Source organism: Tympanuchus pallidicinctus, unplaced genomic scaffold (assembly GCF_026119805.1).
Source record: "Tympanuchus pallidicinctus isolate F22 unplaced genomic scaffold, pur_lepc_1.0 scaffold5, whole genome shotgun sequence".
NCBI lineage: Eukaryota > Metazoa > Chordata > Aves > Galliformes > Phasianidae > Tympanuchus > Tympanuchus pallidicinctus.
The window spans coordinates 26,160,249-26,180,646 of NW_026294769.1; positions in this window are offsets into that span (position 1 = coordinate 26,160,249).

The window sequence follows — 20,398 nt, forward strand, 5'->3', positions numbered from 1 at the left end:
TTTGTTTTGGATACAGCACGCCATACAATGACCACGAATTTGTGGCAAGCACCACCCTGGACATCCCTCAGTGACAAATGTGGTTGGATATGGACTCAAGGCCATTTATTCCCATCCAACCCAGCCATACTAACAGGTAAGGCATTTGATTACTGTGGGCATTTTAGCAGCCAACTGTAAGGTGACAAGGAGCTGTCTGTAAATTTGGTAAAGTTTTCCTGCCATTTCAAATAGTCTGTTTGGAAGACTAGGAAAACAGCATAGCCAAGGAGGTGGCATCACATTTATTGAAGTTTCAAATATATTCTACCTATGTCTCCCAATTCCTAAATTCTCTCGCTGTTTCCTGATTTCCATGCTATATATATATATATATATAAATAAGTGTTTTTTTTTTTTAAAGTGAAAAAAGAAAAACAAGCTTCACTTGCCAAAATATTTTTGCTTCTATAATTTGGGATTAAATTTCATGGTGAGAATGATGAGCAAAAACTAAGACTGCACTCCCAAGGTAAGGTTGAAAATGAGACATACCTAGAAATTGCATTTCTGTTGGCCATTTCTTTAGTCCTTTCAGGAGTTGAAACAAAATCCCTCTTCTCTTTACTTTAAAACAGCAGAATAACCACCAGCATTTGATCTCCTGGACCTCTGTTGGGTGAAGGGAACCACAGAGTGGTTTGGGTTGGAAGGGACCTTTAAGATGATCTAATTCCAACCTCCTGCTATAGGCAAGGTCACCTCCATCTTGACCAGGTGGCTCAAAGACCCATCCAGCCTGGCCTTGAATACTTCCAGGGAGGGAGCATCCACAACCTCTCTGGGCAACATGTTCCAGTGTAAATAATTTCTTCCTAATATTTAGTCTAAATCTACCCTCTCCCAGTTTAAAGCCATTCTCCCTTGTCCTGTTGCTACGTGCCCTTATAAGAAGTCCCTCCCCATCTTTCCTGTAGGCCCCCTTCAGGTATTGGAAAGCCACTATTAAGTTCCCCCGTCTCTTCTTCAGGCTAAAGAACCACAGCTCTCTCAACATGTCCTCATACAGCAGGTGCTCCAGCCCTCTGATCCTTGTGGCCCTCCTCTGGACCTGCTCCAGTAGCTCTATGTCCTTCTTGTGTTGGTCCTGGAACTGGACAACAAGGCCAACAAGTTTCCTTTCCCAGCCAACAAGTGCATTTATTCTCATGATGCCTCCATCCATAGCATTGACATAACTTTTCAGAAAAAAGCAGGATAAGCAAATTTCAGCTGCAGTTCATTCTTCTCAGTCTCGCTGTAGAAATGTTTGTGGTAGCAGTATTACTTTTTTTTTTTTTTTTTTTTTTTTTTAAGTTAATCCAAAGCTGTTGGCCTCAATAGCACAAAAAACATGTTAGCAGTGAGCATCCCAAAAATCCCACTTGTTTGTTTGATGGAGCATATCACTCAGCTCCCAGTGTTTAATCAAAGAATTTAGAGTTATTCCTGACTTACTAAACTGGTTAACCCCTGGGCAATGCTGTAAAACTGCTGCTGTTCTGCATGGCATCGCATAGTAATAGTACTTCATTTTTGTGCAACCCCCTACAACCTCATTCTGTGCCACATCTCATGACATTGTGCTGCCCAGACAGATTACATGATTGTATTGCCATGTGTACAGACAATAGGTATACAAAGGTTAGGCTTAGTAAGATTATCGCAATGGAAAGATAATCATAATAAATGGGAATGCTCACCAAAGTCATAGGCTCACAGTAAACTCCACAGGCAGTAATCTCCAGAAGACATGCTTCCTCAGTACCAGTCAGCTCTTAAATGGGATCTGGAGTGGAGGCTCTCACAGGCTCCCCCCTTCTGGTATCACAGATGAATTGCCTTCACCTGTGCTCCTGCAGCTGACTCATTGCTTGCCTCAGGTGGTCAATCAGAGGATCAGGCCGTGATCAACAGTTCCCATACACTATGGAAGTCCAGGGTCAGTGTTAGAAATCCCAAATCACTCTGTCTCCTGTACTGTATCACAGAATAGGATGAGCTTCAAACACAGAACCGTGTTACCTGGCCTGAAAAAGAAAAAAAGGCAAATGGGATTATGCAGTAATGCTTTCTCTTGTTTTCATTCTGGGTGTATAGCTCACCACCAGCTGAGCACAGAGTGCTCATTGCCATTGACTTTAGAGATGAGCAGAAATACAGATGGAATTGGTTTTGGTTGTCTCATTCAAAGGGAAGCTTAAAAAAAAAATGAGATTGAGGAACAAATAGATGTGAAAAACCTCAAGGAACGTTTCTATCTACCAATTGCTTTGCTATAAAAAGTCCAACCAGGCCAAATAAGGTATATTACTTCCATCTGCTTCAAAGGGGCACTTAGAGGACAAAAATTGTCATGTTTGCATGGCTTGACTCTGCTCCCACTCTTCCTTGTGTCTAACGAGAACAGGATGCCATTTACTGCTGGGCCCCCTGTCCCTTGTCGCCAACCAAGTCTTATATGTGTCAGCACCTAGATCCCCTTCACTGCCTCCTAAACATCTGAATGAATTCACAGCTGCCAGGGCCATGCTATAGAGCAAGCAAAGTCAGCGAGCCTGGGCTCTTCCTCCCTGGTGGTTTCATCCCTCTCCATCCCAAAGTGATATACTCCACGGGCAGGGTCCTGCTTCTGTACTGAGCACAGGGCACCAATGGAGGCTAAGCAAGAATTGTCCTTGGAAATGGCACCTTTGTGAAGTGGCCCCAGTGAAACACTGAGCAAATCTCACAGAGCAAAAGATACAGTCATGTAAAATGAGATGACTGAAGGTCATCTGTGTGTGCAAGGAGACAAAACGCATTTCAGATGGCTTTTTGAATCATCCTTTTTTGATGTTTATCATTTGAGCTATTTCTTTTGTTCTATTCAGTCCATCTGGTAATTAGCTCATGATGTGTGGATTCAAAACACATACTTAGTACTTTGATGATGAAGTAATATTTCTCTTGCTTGTTTTGCCTAAACAGACTCCATAGCCATTCCCTCAGGGCTGTAGGATTTCTGTAGCTACTTCAATTACTTTTGACTTTAAAAAAAAATGAATTGGTGGTCTTGTTCAGGGGCCAAATGGCAGGAAGGGCCAAATGACAGGGTCTCCACAAGGGTTTCTGACAGATGCTGAATCTTCTGTGCTGCAGCCTGAGGAAGGTGGATGCTCAGAATGCAGCCATAGCATTTCTCTTTTTCCCTGCTCATCCATTCCCATGCTTGACCTCAGCTGACTGAGTGTGGGTTCAGATGTCCCCAAATTCCTTCCAAAGGCATGCAGGGATGTGTTCCCTATGATGCATGTTTACTCAAAATGTCCTGGGCAGAGGATGCAAGCACAGAGAAAGATGGACAGCCCAAAGAGAGAGTGCTGCTTTCTGCTGAGCTATGTAGGATCAGCGCTGATACAGCTGACCTTGTAGCAGCCTGGAGAAGCCGTTTCTACATCTGCAGGCTAAAGCCTTGTCCTTTTTCCTGTGGCCAGGCTCACTGACACCCATGCACTGATCTCAGGCTCCTGTGTGGGGACCGTGGGAACAATGCCCCTCCCGCTGTAAGCAAGCAAAAATCAGGTTCACAATCACATGAGGAACCTGAACACCCATAAATCTCGATGACTTGCATCCCAGAGCCCTGAGGGGACTGGCTGACGTAGTCACCAAGCCACTTCCAGTGATATTTGAAAAGTTGTGGCAGTAAGGGGAAGTCTCTGGATTGCATCTAAAGAAGCATGGCCAGCAGGTCTAGGGAGGTGATCCTGCCTCTCTGCACTGGTGCGACTTCCCCTGGAGTACTGCATCCAGATGTGGAGTCCTCAACACAGGAGAGACACAGATCTGTTGGAGCATGTCCAGAGGAGGGTCACAAAAATGATCCCAAGGATGGAACACTTCCCTACAAGGACAGGCTGAGAGAGCTGGGGTTGTTCAGTCTGGACAAGAGAAGGCTCCAAGGAGGCCTGATAGAGGCCTTTCGGTATCTAAAGGGGGATTGTAAGAAAGAAGGGGACAGACACTTTAGCAGGGTCTGCTGTGATAAAATAAGGGGAAATGGTTTCATAACTAAAACAAGGGAGATTCAGACTGGATGTAAGGAAGAAGGTTTTTTTTTATGATAAGTGACACTGGAACAGGTTACCCAGAGATGTGGTGGATGCCCTGTCTCTGGAGACACTCAAGGTCAGGCTGGATGGGGCTCTGAGCAATTTGATCTAGCTGTAGGTATCCCTGTTCATTGCAGGGGAGTTGGACTAGATGGTCACTAAGGGTCCCTTCCATCTCAAACAATTCTATGATTCTGTGATTCTAAAGAGGAAGCCACAAAAGCAACAGAGATGGCATCTTCCCTGCCAGCTGCCTTTGACCAATAAGTTGGAGCATTTCCTTGCAGAATGCTGAGGCTTTCTTCATTCCCAAATACAAAAACACAAGCTATTAGAAAAAGGATGAAGGGACTGGAGGGAGCAGGCCAGCTCAAGCACTCCAACACTACCAAAATGAAAGGATGTAAAGCTTATTCTAAGAGCTTTTCTGCCTTGCAGCTCAGTTGTATTTACCTTGAAAGAAATTAGGTTCGCTTAAAGGTCTTCATAGACAGCATAGTCATTTTGAAATGTATTGTTCTCGGCCATGTATTGCTCTCCATCAGAACCATTCAATATGTAAACAGTTGTAGGCACAATACTATAGCACTTCATCTGTTAGAGTCTCAAAACTATTTCTAATGTGGGCAAGAAAGGACAGTTATTTAACTGGCATCTGGGGCTGCAATTCAACACAGTATCTAGAAGTAGAAAACACATGCTCATATTTGGCTGTTCACTTGTTGGGAGACATTTCTCAGATCACAACTACAAGTAACAGACAGAGGGAAAGTTCTTCAAAAAGTCTGCTCTCGGTGTTTGCAGGGGCCACAAGAACAACCCTTCCTCCTCTACCTGCCTGCAAGCTGCATGCCTGCTCTGAGAGGAAAGTATTTTAAGGCATATGGGTAATCTCCAAGGCAGAACACCCTCATGGACAAGATGAAGTGCTCAGGAAACAGAGTGATATTCTGAAAGTACATTTTTTTTTCTTCTTCAGCCCCAAAAGTTCTAGTAAGATTATAAAACCAAGGCAATATACATACACACATACACAAACTTGCTGAGGAAAGAAGGCTGATCAATTAACACTTATGCTCATGCTCCATATATGCTGAGGACAAAGCAGACTGCCAGCTCAGGCACTCTGCACTGGGCATCTTTCTCCAGCAAATGGGCATGGAGCCCAAGCGCTAATGGAGGAGGCTTTGGGACACACCTGAAGCTGTGTACATGAATACCCTCATCCAAGCACAATTCTCAGCCCTGCTAGCTGTAGACATCTGGTGCAGCTTTCTCTCATATTTTCTTTGTCCAAGTTAAAGGCAAACACACGGCAACGTGCAGTTTCAGTCATCTCAAAGCATGTTGGCATCGTTACTTGGATACTATGGCAACAGGTAATATGGAAAAATGACACAAGGGTAACCAGGCAGAAACATAAGGGATTGTTACAGAAAAGAACATCAGCTTTACCTCTGTGAAAAAAATCAAATGCAACAACTGCTGTTTACAGAAACATGTTTTCTGTTTCAGTTGGCAACATCTATCTCCAAAAACATTCTTCCTTTGCAATTATACGTTCATCTGGAAGGACCACAAAGCACAGAGGTTTGCCAGCTCTCAGTGCACTGCATCTTGCTACTTACTTTGAGCTAAAGCTTTTTTATTTTTTCTTCATCTGTTTTCCCAACCTGTTCTTATGAAAGCTGTCGAGGCGGATCAAAATAGATCAAGGACTGTTGAACCTAATAAGCGGCACAATTTGGCTGCACTTTACCAAGAGTCAGCCTGAGCCAGCACTCTTAGTTTATGACTTTCAAAAGCCCATTTCCCATGGCTGTAGTTGAATTCCATCAACAGATGTAAACTGCCATATTGTTATGTGAGTAACTCCTACCTTGTATAAGCCCCACAAAAAAAGGAAGAAGAAATTGATGGGATGGCACTGGGGATGGTGAAATGAGAGATGGCTCTTTAGGGTGACCAAGGCAGCTGCACATCCATAGCTCACTGGGACTCTGCATTAAGTCTGCAGATGCTATTCATGATCACACGGAGTCCAGCTTTGCTGGAGTACCCAGTACTGCTGATGCAAGGGTGCCAAGACTGATGGAGAGCAGATCCTGATCCAGGTGCACTCGGCTTTCAGACAGGCAGACGCTACCAGAGATGGGCTGTGGAACAGGGATAGGGGCTCCTCTTCTCCTGCCATGTGGAGGTGTGTAGGTGTCTTTTAATGCTGTTACCTAATGGAGGAAAAATAAAGCTTGGCAAATCACTTCTCTTTCTTTGTAATAAAAAACGTGTGCTACATTTAAGTAAGGCTTGGCAAGAAGTTTTTCATTTGTATAGCTAGAGTCCAGGCCACTTGAGGAATGATTTGAACTTTCATGCAGTTTAAAAAGCTATATATGCTTATGTTGTTGACATAACAATTAAGACATTTACTCACAGGTAGTATTTATAGCCTTATTCAGTTTATATGTTTAATGGAACAGTCAGATTGAGAAATCAGACTTACAGAAGTCGAAAGTCTAAAGTGTGGATTCCCAAAGCAACTGTAACTTATAACCCACTTTCACATAAAACCAGAAGAGTACTGGTTGGGATGACAAGTGCAGTACAATTCACAATTTCTTTTTTTTTTTTTTTTTTGAAAGAACACTCTTGCAGCCAGTGGAATACTAACCAAACACTGAGCTGCAGTGCAAGCACCTGCTTGTTTCAGTTTCTGGAAGGCACTCCTAGACCTCACCTTCTCTCCAAGCTGTTACCAACCAATAAACAAGTGCAGCCGAACTCCCTCATGCATGCTGCGCAGCTCATCCACTCTCTACTTGGCCATCTCCTGCAATGGCCACAATCATAGATAAATGAATGAAACAAACAAAAAAAAGGACCAAAGGACTCACTCAGCCGCTGTAGTCATTGTAGTTATTCCGTAGGCTGTTTCTGCTGATACACTATTGCAGCTGGTCCTGCATCATGCACACATACTGAGAACACCAGCAGCAGGAAAAATAAAATACCCGTTACAGAAAAGATGCCTACAAGACCCACTGTGCTGCATTATAAAGCATGAAAACTAACCCCTTCCAGCAGTAATCACTAACACGAGTTTTCCAGACTGTTACTATCAAGACTTGATGCAATTCATGTTCCAGGCCAAAGGAAAGGTTGAGCGTTGATCAACATCAAGATCTAAAATAGGAGACCCCTCTTCCCACACCACTCCTCCACCCGCACACTCCCCTTCCGCTTCTGGCAGTCCCCACACTGCTCGCTGGGATCCAGCTCAAGGGACAAACATACATTTAATGGTGTTTCCTGACCTCAGATCTAGTCTTTGGAAGCAATATTAAGCAGAATTTGGGAACAATTATGAAGAGACAGAGAGACTTGGGGTGGTTAAAAGGAGAGCTAAGTACTGTAAAGAAGATAGAGTCAGACTCCTTTGCAAGTCACATCATGACTGGAAGAGAGGCAGCAAAGACAGGTTACAACACTAGAAATTCCCACTGAATGTGAGAAACTGGAGTGTTGATTGTTGTTTTTTGTTTTGTTTTGTTCTGTTTTGTTATTTTCTACCATGAGGCATTTCCATCCTTTATGGCAAGCCATACTCAGCCAGATGATCCCAGGCAACATGATTCAGCTGCAAGACTGGTCTGCCCAAGACAGGGGCTGCCCTGGTACCGCCAAGAATGCTCCCAACCCAAATGGTCCTGTGGTCTTTATCTCTGGGTCACACTTTGTGCTCCACTGGTCCCAAAGCCCATTGTCTTGCTATGAAGACACCCTATTTAATTTTTCTCTCCTTGTCTGTGTCAGCTTCTGTTCTAAAAGACATCTGTAACACACTATCTTCTTGCTCCATCTCCTGGGGAAGTGTTATTTCTTCAGACTGTTCCTGTAGAGAGTAGTGGTTGCACTAGGATGTAGTTATTACTTCTTAAATCTGTCCAGGTGCTGATTTCAGCTGATAAAATGGCCGAGAGGTTTTCAACAGGACTTACAGTGCTGTCAAAAACAACGTTTGGGTGAAACTTTATTACTGATGAAATTCTTCAGAAGTCAGCAACTAAACCAGATGCTGCAGCCCACTCCTCCAAGGCCTTACAGACATCGTTCTTTTTGACAGTCATAGCACGCCCCTCCCTTCCTCTCTGTGCCCTGAGTGTGTACTGGCTGTGAGGAAAGAAGGGAAAAAAGTTATTTTTGGCTTTCCACTTTTTATGGCATTCCTATCCCATAAAACTCTTTGGAGCTGTGTGCTTCACCCTGGGTCAGAATGAAATAGGTTCAGAAATCGCAATGAAATTTCAGCTCAATGCTGAAATCCAAATCGGTTTTTCAGGCAACATTCCCTCCATGGGAACTTTCTCAGTGATGGGTGGGATGAGTTTGGAGCCGCACCGTGTGCAGGGCAGAAATGTAGACATGATGGCATGGGCAGGTGAGCAGGGACATGGCGGAAAGGTTGGTAGGACAATAACAGTTTCCTTCTGGGGGCTTCTCAGCTCTCCAGTCATTCCTCAGTGAAAGATTGGCCACGCATGGCCATGGGTGCCATGCAGCAATCAGATTTAAAGATTTAAACTCTTCGGAGTTTTTTATGGCACTGATATTCAGTGTATTGTCTTAAAGCTTGACATCTGCTGACTTAAAGTACATAACAGAAGCACAAGTCCCAGAGCAGAATAGAAATCTTCTATTTACAAATGTTTTATGGAACAGGTTCATGACCTAACTGTCTGAGATTTTTTCAGTTTCATCTTAAAAATAAAGCAGAATAAAATAAAATAAACAAATAGCAACAACAAAATATTCATTTTAACTGAATCATCACAGAAGCCTCTCCAAACACCATTCAGCACCTAATCAAGTGTAGGATAAGGCAAATACCCTAAGGAGAATAATTAGCTTCTAGAAAATGCAGGTTATGTGAGTAATACAAATCATATCCTTTATCCTTTCATTATTCAGTAACAGAAGGCAGAAATGACCTACCAGCTGCTGAACTACAAATACAATGACAAGGAAAGACCCTTGGTTAGGCAAATAGGTCTGACTCTGGCTGGAACACCAATACATCTTCTCCAGGCTCCCAGGGAACAACGTTTGTAATGGAAAAAGCAGGAGAACTTAGAGGAAAACAAATGGAAAAGAGGGGATGTGGGTTGTGTTTATGTCTGTTAACTCTTTTGAAATAATTTTGACAGAAGAATTAAGCCTACTTTAGAGAGGGGAATGTATTATTTATGGATGCATTTCAATAAGCAAGGAATAAAATGTAGATACTTCTTCAGCATCCCAGAGACAGGTAATGCCCCAGAAAAAGAATCAGAAAGTAGCAGAAAAAAAGGAGTTATTGCTGAGTGATGTGTTAATTTTTAACTGGATTGCAGAGATTATACACAGATCATCTCACTAAAATGGAAATAATCCCCAGGACTTCTTGGAGCTTCAAAAAAGGCTGTAATTTCGAGACAGAAGACCAGATCTTCTTTCAGCCCAACATTTTTCCAGGACAAGCAGAGGGAGTTGCCCATTCTTCTGCCTCATTTAACTTTCAGGCTTACTTCCAGAGCCAGCAAGTTTGTACAGCCCAGTCTCTCTGCGCTCACCACTGCTTATTTGCTGCTGCCACGGTCTAAGATAAGCTAGATAATAAGACTTGTGTGAACATGAAAGATTAGAGTTAGTCCTAGCTAAGCCAACTGAAACAGATCTACCCCATTGCCTAAATGAGGCAAATAGCACTAATGCACACAGAAGGAAAGTGACAGAAGCATTGGCCAGATCTTCCTCTGAAATGCACAGAGCAATGAGAGTGCTAGACAGACACACATTGAAGGGAAAGTAAAAATAAACAAATAAGTAATCAAGGATGGAAATCTGGCATCAGCTAGGATCAGTGATGGTACAAACCGGTACTTGAAAAGCGTAGATGTAATGATTTGAGTTTTGACATCAATACAAGTTTATCTGAAGTCACGTTGTACAGTCCTGTATCGTATAATTTCAATGAGTATCAGACTGTGAACTCCTACTTTTTGGATCTCTCTCCTCAATCCTGTATAGCTGTGACCTCACATTTACATGTTCCAGCAGCTGTTATATTGTCTTTAGCATTCAGCCTTCTTCAGTTTTCACCACGACAACTTCTAATCTGTTTCAGAGATGATCTGGCAAAGAAATCCACACTGAAAAACTGCATGCAACAGCTCCCTAAAGTCTGCAGGTCTTATGAGTTTGGAGGACTTCCAGCCCTCTCCCAGGGACTCTCCAGTTCACACTCAAAGTTTCAGACGATTGGGCTGACATGAAATACAATTTATCTTCCCGACTCCTCAGAAGCTGGAATGAAAAGGGAAAAATGCATATAATTTAGGTATAAGAATTATCACACAACATAGAGAAGACCTGTGGGAAGCTAGGGAGCTTGCAGCTGCTAGGACAGGATGGTAGATCACAGTTCAGCTGTGCCCATAAGCAACTTGCTGACGTCAGGATGTCTCACCCAGCTTCCCATGCCTGATAAGGGGTGTCCAAATCACATCAGGCTCTTGACTGAAAATGTACTGAGCAAAAGCCATTGGCAGGAACATAGTGGTAGCTCTGCCTGCTTGCTGGCCTAAATGCTCAAGTCAGACAGGTGTCTGCACCCAGTGTGCTGGGCCTAATAGGCAAAGCTAGCTCGGGAAGTAGGTATGTGAGGAAGATTTAAGGAATGAAGGAGAACTGAGGCCACACCTCAAGCTCTGTGTTCAGTTTTGGTCCCCTCACTACAAGAAAGGTGTCGAGGTCCTGGAGCGCATTCAGAGAAGGGCGATGAAGCTTTGAAGGATGTGGAACACAAGTGTTATGAGGAGCAGCTGAAGGAACTGGGTGTGTTCAGTCTAGAAAAGAGGAGGCTCAGGGGAGACCTTATCACTCTCTAACAACAACCTGAAAGGAGGTTGTGGAGTGGTGGGGATCAGCCTTTTCTCTCAGGTAACAGCGATGAGGTAACGGCATCAAGTTGCTCCAGGGAAGGTTCAGGTTGGATGTTAGGAAAAAGTTATTCTCTGAAAGAGCTGTAAAAAAACTGAGGAACAACTCAGAGGCTGGTGGGCTGCAAGTCTTGCTTCATGATCCTGGTGGCCATGCCAGAATATTGGATGAGAGAAAACTGCTTTGAAAGCATCACTGCAGCTGGGAACTTGAGAGTCATCCTCTTGTATTACTTCATGGACAAGACTTCTGTTAACACTCCTTCCCTCAGAGGCAAAAAAATTAAAACCAGGGTTACTGCTTTAAAAGAATGCAGAACCAAAAACCACATCCAGACAGCAATAACAGGCAAACTGAAATGATACTGAAATGCAGGAATTTGTCATCAAACATCAATTCATACAGGAACCTCAGCTTATAATCTCTACAGTAAAAGGCATTAATAGCCAACATCATCAGGTTTAAAAGCCTAAAATAAGCAATAAAAACTACTGTCTCAAATAACATAACCCAGATACTCTGGAGAAAAAGTCTATCAGTCTGCCTTCTTACATAAAATTAATGTCTATATGCATTGTTGCCCTCTAATAGAAATGACTACATAGTCCTGAAGGCATCTCTTCAGTGTATGAAAAGGGCTTCTTCTGTTATGTTAGTGCCATTAGCCTACTCTGCATGTTTTATAATTTTATAATATGTTTTATATCACCAGTCTTTTAATAAAGGGATCTCGTGCTAAAAAATTGGCATTGACAACAAAAACTTTCAGTAGCTGAAAACTTTATTTCCACTCTCATCATACACTTGACTACTTCACAGTCTCATTTAATTTTGGTATGGACTCCATTAGCTTGGGAGTGACAGCTCTATCCTTTAAAACAAATATGTTAATAATAATAGTAACAATAATAATTCCATAGATATGTGCAAAGAAGCTGAACATTCTGAACTAGAAAGAAGCAAACAAAAGAGCATAATGCTGCTGAATAGTGGTAGCTTCATATATCTCATGCAACCACTAAGATGTAAAGATCAATAGCGTGACTAAGATTTAAGATTATCTGCTAACACTGAAAGCAATGCTTACCTGCACACTATAGCACCAGCAATATAAACATGCTGTCATGCAATTGAATCTTCAAAATGCTTGAAGGGATTCCTTTCTACCTCAAAGCAGTTCTCCAGACATTGTATAGCTATGAAATATTTTAAGATCAAACTCTTGCTGATTGTTGCTATGTGCAGAGGTACCACAGGACTCTTCTGGGACTCATCTTTGCAGTAGGGTTTAAACAGCTAGTTTTCCTGTCACTGGTGCTTCCAAAGCAATACTGTTATAGTCTGAATCCACAGTACAAGACTGAGGGTGTTTCATAAGCACTTATCAAACTGATTTGCATCACAGAGTGGTTGTTGTTGTAGGAAGGTAATGCAGAGGGTGCACTGCAGGCTCACGTTCAGTGTGCTGTAACCACGTACACGCATTCAGTCCATAAAGCCAGATTTCTTTTGCCTTCAGCCCTATTCTTCAGCCCTATTCCCTCTGGGGAGGAGGTGTGAAATAACCTGGCATGGGGAAGCAAGGAAACTCCACAGGACCAGGCTAGAGCTAAGGCACCATAAAATGCATGTGTTGTCTGCACTAGATCTGCATTACTGACTCCTTTGCTTCACCAGGATGTCCTGTCAAATCCCATTCACAGATGTGGACAGGCAGCACCAGGAGTCTTCACAAGGTTGAAATGATATTCCAGCTCCACTCTTCAATGCCCAAATATCTTCAGTTTTCTGGTTCTTGCTCCCTCCATCCCCACTGTCCCTACTTTATCTCCTGGACTCCAGGACAAGGTGCTACAGATTACCAACACCCTGTTGGGAGAGTGTGATGAAAGGCATGGAGGTGCTACATGCTGTCCCTGAGGTGCCCGTTCATAGTGCTGTACACATCCGAAGGAAGGCACTCACCAGCTTCCAGCAAGTGGAACCTGGGCTTGCTTTATTTTAGTATAAGTGAATTCAAGCTTGGACCTAAATCTTTCTTGTTGTCTTATTAAGCTTTGGAGAGCAGAGATACATTGTCATTAAAACACGCACCTTCATGGGGAATGTAGAGAGATCTTTAAATGCTTTGCTAGCAACTCAGCCTGCAAAGCTATTGACTTCAGAACACAATCAAATTGCTCTACCAACAACCAAAAACTGCTCTCTGGGTCAAAATACAACAACAAACCACATTCAGAAGTCCTAGAGCCAGCTAGCTTCCCTGAGAAACATGACTTCTGAAAGGGAAGAAAGTTATTTTCAAGCTTTCGTGGCTGAAATATTTCATGGCAACGTTATAGCTACAACAAATTCCTCTGTAGGAGGAAAGACTTCAGGCAAAAATTAGAGAGGATTTGATTTATAATGGAAAATAAGCTAGAAGTAACAGGCCAAGTTTTGCTTACACTGAATAATACTTAGCACCTACATAGGAAAATTCCCACTGACTGCAGTCAGAGTAGATCTGAGGCTTTAAACATGCAGTCTCCACTTCAGCTTCAGAATAAGAGTGCTAAAAATTAGGTGTCAGACTGGGACATGCCCTTCCGATGAAAAAGGGAAGAAATGGTACCTGTGGAGCCCTACCTTCCTCAGGGAAGAAGAGTAAAAGCAGGCTGGCTCAAGGGCAAAACTGTCTTTAATCGCTCATGAAACTGGTCATTAAATACCTGCAGGAAAAGGTTGAGTGGTGTTAGTGGTGGTGGAGCCCAAGTCCATGTTGGAGCTTGCAGCTAAAAGGAGTTTGGAGAAGGACGTATCCAGCCCCAGCTGTCAGAGACTGCATGCCTCAAAGCTGCTGGGTTTAAGCATTACCAGTTAGGAAACAGGCAAAACCCACATTTTGCTGCAGGCAGAGATGGCAGGTGACTGCCTTCTGCTGCTGGCTGTGTTACAGACAGCTTATCTCCTCCCCCTCCCTATAGCGGGGAGAGGAGACAGAGCTGGCTGCAGTACCAGGGATCACCGTCCTGCTCCAGGTGAACAAGGACTAAAGGGAGCAAAACTGTTTGAGCAGGATTCAATCCAGCTTCAGTGCTGGTGCCCTATCTGTTCTCCAGTTTGCAAAGCAACATCAACGTAACGTGTGCTCAGAGAGCAAAGCTACCATTTACGGCATTGGCAGCCAAGAAAGCAGACGAACCTGAGCATCTGCATTTGCAATCTTCAGTGCTCCATAAAAGACAAGGTCAGACAGAGAACATGTGTTTCATATTTGCAAATCTGAATGATTTATATTAGAGGAGCAGGGCTGGACCGTGTGCAGCCTCTAGGTTGTTAAAATTTAATTTACTAATCAATTACTATCAGATGCTAGACTTCTTCAGCTGCCCCATATGAAGAGCATAGCTTCTCACAGAACCCTAGCTTGATTTCAGAGCTGTGTGTCCTTCCAAGGGCTTAAGGGAGGCAAGGTAGAGTGAGTGTGCAAAAGAAAAAGTCTTTCAGATCAAGAGACTACTCAGTTCTAAGAGATTTTTTATTTTTAAAAGATATTTATTTTTAACTAAGAGAAGGCCCGCAGAGCATTATCTGCCTCTTTCTGTTGGCCACTTGGGTCAATAGAAAGATGCTGACTGCTTGCCACTACTTCTACGAAGCAGCTTTACCCGAGGAAGCAGATGCATTAAAATGAATGGGAGTTCTCTCACCACTGGGGACAAGTCTGAATGGATGCTGAAAGTGCCTAATTGTGCTGCCCTCATTTGGTTGCACTGCTTCTCAGCCATCAGTCTCAGTTAAAAACTCTTAAGGTATTAAAAACCTATGCCTCTCAGCACTCAGAATGAAGTGAAGTAGGATGAAAAGACAGAAGCAAGAAATACTTTTCTAATAAACATCTTTCCAAGTTCATGGGTTATGAGCTATAGATTGACTCTCCCCTAACTCAAAGCAGCAGCAGGAATACCACACCTCTTATAGCTTGCTATCTTACTTTTGTACAGTTACCACACAGTCATGAGAGAGCTTGAGGGTGTCTCTAAAGCTCAGGAACACAGGATACCATTCCTACCCTTCAAGCTGAGTTAAAGAAAACCTGATGACTTGCATGATTTCTACAGACAAGTGCAGATGACAACTGAATGGCTCCTGCCCTCCCCCTATTAAGGATGCAGCATCAAGAACATGGCGAAAGAGTGGAGATCTTATAGTTTAAAATTAGGAGAATGCAGAGCCGCTATTATGCTGTCACACCCCATGCCTGTGCATCCTCTTCCTCAACTGCACCTGCCCCTCTCAAAGGAACAAGACAGTATTGGCCCTTCTCAGCGATACTTTGCCAATCCAGTACTGATAATGGGAGGCCTAAACAAATACTGAAAGGACAAAATATCTCAGCACACATTTGCAGAGCACGCAAGATAAGTAAATGAGATAGTAGAGTCTGAGTTGACTGAACAACTCTAGTTACATCCTGTTCAGGACATAAACATCAACACTAGCATTGGTTGAACAGTTTTTTGAATGTCCTGTTAAATTTAGCTCCTTTCTTGGTTAGTAAGTCATGCATTAAATGATTCTGGCTTCCTTCTAGCATGGTAATTGGAGACCAATAAGATTTTCAAATTATGGGTGAATTGCCAGCTCTTCTCTCCAGTTCTTCACTACCTGAATTTTGGGTGACAGGTTCCCTGAGAATAGGTTAATGTTACTACTCTTGGAATAGAAGAGGGAAATATTTTTAACTGGGGAGTAATAAATCCAGTCCAGGCTTTCAGCTGGAGAGTCATTCACATGAAGACTCACAAAACTGAGAATTCTTTTATTTTTTTTTCCAATACCCAGCAGGTCACAGGCAGTTGGACAACAAACTCCACCGTGGTAATTTATATCATCTCATAGAACTGCAGCTTCCCCTCTACACACACTTTTTTTATGAGGGTGGGGCAAGGAAAGGAGATGAATGGGGAAACAGCCAAAAAATATCATACTCCAGGAATATTATAGCGTCATCAATTGCTAAAGAATGACTGTAACAGACAGCGTATCAGTTTGTGCTAAAGCTTCCAATGCATAACATTCTGAGCTTTGTTTGTTGGTGGTGGTCATTTTTGCTGTTTCTCTGAACGCTAATACTTCAGATATGTTTATGCCTTTCCAGAACATTTCAGTCAGCCCCAGTTTCATTAAATGCAGACGACAAATGCTGTTGACCTGATCTTACCCACTAACTATAACTGGAGAACTTCAGCAATATTGCTGCCTAGCAGATTTATTCCTACTTGGCACTATTACTTAGAAACAGCCTCATTAACAGGCAGCTAAATCAGCAGAGTGAAACATGGCAAACTGTGTGCAAGAAACACAAGGACCACAAGCCAGCATAGGGTTGCTGGGTGTAGCAGGGCTGCGACTGCAAAAAGACACTGTAAGTGCTTGTGATGGAAGAGAAGAGCTGACAGAAAGCTTTCCAGTGAAGGCAAAGAACAGAACCAGAAGCAATGACACAAGGCAATCAGCCCAGCAATTAGGCTAAGTGGCATCCAATTCCTATTTTAAATTCCTCTTGTAGTTCCATTTTAAGAGCCCTATTTTCCACATACAGGCACCATGGAGTTTCTGAATGCTATTACATTGTTTACGCATCCAGCTCTGGAAACAACTGCATTTGAGTAACAACTTGAACACCCCCAAGCATTGTTTAAGAAGCTTGAAGACAATCTGCCTGAGATGGAAATGACCTTGACAAACAGTAAATGTTGCTTTGACCTCCAGCTTCCCTTTGGCCACACAAGTCACAAAGTCCACTTGTCTCTTTCTGTAACATGCAGCAACAGGAACTAGTGCTTCAGTACTCTGACAGAAGAAAGCAGATATCTTTACCCTGAGTGGGGAGGGTCTGTGCCTGGTAAACACATACAGGAATCTCAGTCAGGTCCTGTCTGCCATGGAGGCCTGTCTGGGAGAAAGAGGAGAAAGCCAGAAGCTCACAATCCTTCGCAGCAGGAATTTTGGCTTCAAGGCAGCGCACCTTGCACACAGCTGAGGATCAGCTGCACTATGTAGGCGAGTACACTAAGCAAGAAGTCAGAGTTTACTACTCCAACTTGACACGCACTTGGAGAATGCTGGATTCGAACTTATCTTCCAATCTGAACACCAGGAGCACTCAATTCCTGACTCAGACCCAGAACCAGACTTCAGGATTTGTTCCCAGCTCTGCAATCTCAACATTAATTTGGCTACAGGTACATCCGTAATAACAAAATACAAAAATTGCATCACTGATGAAATACAAAATCAGTTCTCTTTATTCTGGCTCTTTTCTGTCCTTTCTTGAAAGTGATCTTTTGAAGTACGTGAAGCCACTGTTGTGGGCAGATCTGTGCAGACTGCTGCAGTGCTTCATCTGTTCCTTCCAGTGACAGACATTATTGACACTTCTAACCTCACACAGTTGAGACATGTGCCTTCCAGATCCTGCAGCAAGCCTCTCATTCCTGCCACCAAAACCTTTTGATGAAAGAGTTCAATCAGAAGAAATGAGATTGTAATGCACCATTGTCCTTGACTTCTGCTTGGAACAACCTGAGGGCAGCCTTGTTGTGAGAGGTTGTGAAAGAGCCAGGAGCTGCCAGTCCTTCAGCCAAGAAAGCCTGGAAGGCGTGGAGAACCATGAAATAGCACAGTCTGGCTCAAAAAGTTGATATGTAATGTGTCATCTCAAACAAAATGAAGCATAGGGGCAAAAGTAATTTAGAGATTGATGGTCTGAACAGAAAACACACCACAGCTGTCTAGGAGTAACTCAGATCTCCATCTGAGGAATAAATCGCTGCCAGAGATTTTCAACAATTTACTTGGATATCAAGATCATCATCATCTTTAAATACCATTTAGAGATTATGTTTAGGAAAACTGGGAAAAGAGCCAAAGACACTAATAACTGCATTGATCTAAGTTAGAAGACTAATGAGAAACATTATATTCATATTTCAAGCAATTAACTTGCATTTTACCCAGCCATCTCAACATGTACTTACATATCAGATGACACATGCTATATCATGAACCACATCACAGTTAATTCAAAGGAGTGTGAATTCCTCAGTCAAAGAAAGAGTTCAGTGATATATAACAGCACTTAAAAGACTGCTTCAGAATGGAAAGTTACTGCAGAATAGTTTGTATATTTTAAGTTCAAGCCTTCATTTAATCCACCACAACTCTCAGTGTGGACATGACCTAAATCTAATGATTATATATCTCATTCACTCATTATTTATATTTGTTTGAGGACACAAAACAAAAGCAGTACCAAAATGCTAGCTTAGTTGCCACCAGAGCACAGCACGCTCTGGATGGCTGACAGAGACATAGTAGCTCTCCATCAGCTTCAGCCCTGTAGCAGTATATTCATTTTTTTACTTATTTCTCTTCCATGAGTACAAACCAAGTTTGACAGTGCGTCAATTAAAAGCAATGGTTTTAATAAGATGCTGAGACCCAAGAAAAAAGTACTTGAAAGGGTGAAGATTTACTGGAATATCCTACCAGAGCAATGGCTTAGTTTCCCCTTGTGGCAAACTGAAAAAATGGAAAATACCAATGACTTCAAGATATACTCTTGCTGCTGCTGCAGTATATACCTCTTACAGAATGGAGAAATGAAACAGGAAGCAGACAGCAGGATCTCACTTCTTTAGATTTTCTACTTGCTTGCTGTACATCTGGATACTTCACTGAAGAAACTCAATTAGATCAAGGTAGCATAAATTTGACAGTAACTGAAGGAACAATATAGAAAATATTTTCCCCTAATGCACTGCAGCATAATTGTCAGAGACACTCAAAATGCCTTTACATTTCTGACAAAAATAACAACGTGCATGACTTACACAAGTCATTAAACATGTGATTTGCATTATGGCTCTCTAACAACTCTCTTATTTGTCAAACTGCACATTGACTCCCCAGCTGTTTCACCACCTTTCTTCATACCTAAATTCAGGGCATCATAAAGGGGCAAACAGTACTTGTAGCACTGGGCTTGAAATCTCCATGGTGTCTTCTTTCCGTGGCCACTCTTTTCCAGTTCTTGCACTGCCTCCTTCTTGTCTCTTCTTAAGCTTGGGTCATCTTGAATTTATTTACTAACATTTCCCATTTTTGGTCCACAAATATCAGAGCAATATCTGTGTGTAAAAGTATTCAGTATTTTTGTTATAGCAAAACAATACTGTGTTCAGCATTATTCATGATGTAATGAGCTATAAGGAAAACTCAGCAAGCATACGCTTTTCTCCCTGTAAATGGCCAGTTTGGGAACTATTACATCCTGCTTTACTGACCATGTAGAAAGGTAACACAAAAAGCTGTTAGCAACATGTTATAGTCAAGGAAGAAGAACAAAGGTGCAAAAACCATTAAAAAGAACAGTGCAAACAACCTGCCTTCATAACAGCCCTATCCCTCTCTCCTCACCTTGCAGATGAAACTGGAAGTGCCATTTGTCTGAAGATGAGTCCTTTTGGCAAACTCCAGGAGAAACCCCCTCTTCCAGCAGCCAACGCACTGCTGCATTATGGCTGACTTCCTCACTTCGTCCATTTTCAGTTAGCTTTTTCTCCTCACAACTTGTGTGCTGTATTTTGTCCATGAGGCATTTCATATAAATTAGTGGCTGCAAGGAGGGTTACAGCTGCATGAGAGTCAGCTCAGATATTCAAAATCTCCATTAAGAAGTTACACTGTACACTGGCTACTGCTTTACATACTCTTCATCCACTTGTTTTCTGTAGTCTGGCTCTTCATCACCTGATTCCCCAGGGCCACACTCAGAGAAAAGGAAGGTTGTATCCTTCAGCTGTGATCTGAACCTCTGGAAGAGCTCCCGTTTGTGCTGGGATAAGTCACTGGCAGAGAGGAAAGAGATGCATATCATCCCATTAAGAAGATGGGAAGAAAGGAGCAAGGCTATGTGATGTTTGTCTCATGCATTAGCACCCAACACAGCCATACTATCATGAAGGATTTGCCCTCAGTGTGAGTGAGAGCATGGCACCAACTGTGCAGCTTCAGACATCTAGGCAGGTGCTGCAGGTGATGAGTGGCAGTGGTGGTTACTAATAAAGTCAATACTTCAAGCATATTTAAATGTAAAATCTATCCTAGGCATTTTCTTGCTGCAGAAAAAAACCCTTTGCCTGCTCTGTGGCGCCATCTAGTGCTTACAAAGCAACAACACTCTGGGGAAAACAAGTCTAGGTTACACTAAGTTCAGAAAAAAAGTAAAAGAAGAGCGCATAAATACATATCTAAAACAT